The 1746-nt window shown below is 37.1% G+C and overlaps 1 long non-coding RNA gene across 2 annotated transcripts; it reads right to left on the reverse strand.

Moving 5' to 3' along the window:
- Window positions 1–1531, reverse strand: LOC109589823 (uncharacterized). 2 transcript variants are annotated; one of them, XR_002188955.1, is made up of 5 exons: window positions 1422–1530; window positions 697–784; window positions 560–650; window positions 97–507; window positions 1–57 (listed from the first exon to the last, which is right to left on the reverse strand). It is a non-coding gene; the product is annotated as an uncharacterized LOC109589823 (long non-coding RNA). The 2 variants fall into 2 exon arrangements; XR_002188956.1 differs by having other exon boundaries at window positions 9–51; window positions 1422–1531.
- Window positions 1532–1746: the final 215 nt, after the last annotated feature.

Below are 1746 nucleotides of genomic sequence, written 5' to 3' on the forward strand. Positions count from 1 at the left end.
TACAGTGTACTCCAGCTCAATTGTTGGTATGTTCTTGTAGAGTCTAATAACCTAACACTGTATGTTATAATATTATGTGCAATATATGATACTAACTTGAGTTAAGACACCCATGATGAGAATACTTGTCTAACCTCAGCAGGAGTGTAGCTGGGAAGGAAATGATGAGGGGGCCCAGAGGCAAGTGGCACGCAAAGCGTGCTGAAATTTTGAACACACCCTTTTTGGTGCTTGTATAGTGTACCAAAATAGATTATTTTCATTTTGCATATTTTAAAGTATCAAATTCTTACATTTTCAACAATTATTAATATAAAACGATTGTTTTGTTTTTGCCTGATTGCTGCTGTGCAATGTATTGTAAATGATTACAGAGTGGTTCACTTTATTACCAGGTGGTAGGTAATAAAACAAACAATGAATATCATTATCAATAAAAATTATGGGGGCCCAAGCTCCTGTAGGTCCCCCTCAGATATGCCACTGAACCTCAGACAATGACTCACCCTATAAAATTATTTTTTCTAAACACCAATTTTGACATTTTACATTGCTTTACTGTAACAGGATGTAATTTCAGCATAATCATCACCACTGTCAACAGGAAATGTCATTGAACTGTTGGGACGAAATATATATGCATTTGAATTCTATAAAAAAGAGGCATCATGTAACAATTATAGAATCATTAACTACCTGTGTATCAATGTTATTCCCAGTGCTAGCATTATACCAGTAGAATTGCTGATCCATGTTGACACTACTAGTATGTATACAGAATGTCCTAGAGAGAGGGAACTTACAGGAAGTGGGCATGCCTTTACAAAATTATATATATAGTATACTGGGGCTTCGCCCCAGTATACTAATACACAGCATTATATACAGATATCAAGCATAAATACGACAATCAGCACTGTTTATGCAGCAGGGTTGTGGTGGTGCAGTGGAGAGGTTGGTGTGGATTGCGCAGATCTGGTCAGTGGCCCGGGTTTGAATCCTGTCAAGACTGCTGCTCAAAACCATGCTGCAGTGTATGATTTTTTTTCTTTTTTATAAATAACCTTTTTTGCTATTTTTTGGCTTTTTGGGTCAAGAAATAAACACCCTCTCATACATCTTAGCCTCTGGGGTCGTAGGGTTGGGATTGGGGTTTAGTGTTTATTTTTTAGAGCACCCTCTCGTACTTACATTACCATCATTATCTGCATTACCATCATTACCTACATGACTTTTAATTTATATAATTTTGTAAAGGCACGCCTACTTCCTATAAGTTCATTCTGTATAGGTATACTAGATACAGTGCTTGATTTAATGTGACCAGACTCTCCATCAAACTCAACCTCATAATAATGTGTACTAATAGCATGATAGTAACATAATATATATATATATATATATATATATACATTAATTACCTTTTTACTCAGACAGAATAGTAAAGCAAGCCTATGCTAGATCTACAGCTTTTCATCACTCCGGCTCCGCCCTTCTGCTGATTTCCATGTGGTTTTTGTATACTGCCGGACACGGTGTTTGGATTTTTTCAATTTGTCCGCTCAAAACACGGAAGCTTCGCTTTCTCTTACCATAGATACTCTTACCTAGTCGCCTCGTAATGAAACTTGGAGCTATTCTGGTGATAGTAACCTTTCTTTTAACAAGAATACGTCATGGATTAGCATGCACTAGTGGTTCTATTAGACTCGTGGGTGGCACTAGTAGCAGTGAGGGACGTGTGAA

This window comes from Amphimedon queenslandica, unplaced genomic scaffold, assembly GCF_000090795.2.
Source record: "Amphimedon queenslandica unplaced genomic scaffold, v1.1 AMPQUscaffold_10839, whole genome shotgun sequence".
Taxonomy (NCBI): Eukaryota; Metazoa; Porifera; class Demospongiae; order Haplosclerida; family Niphatidae; genus Amphimedon; species Amphimedon queenslandica.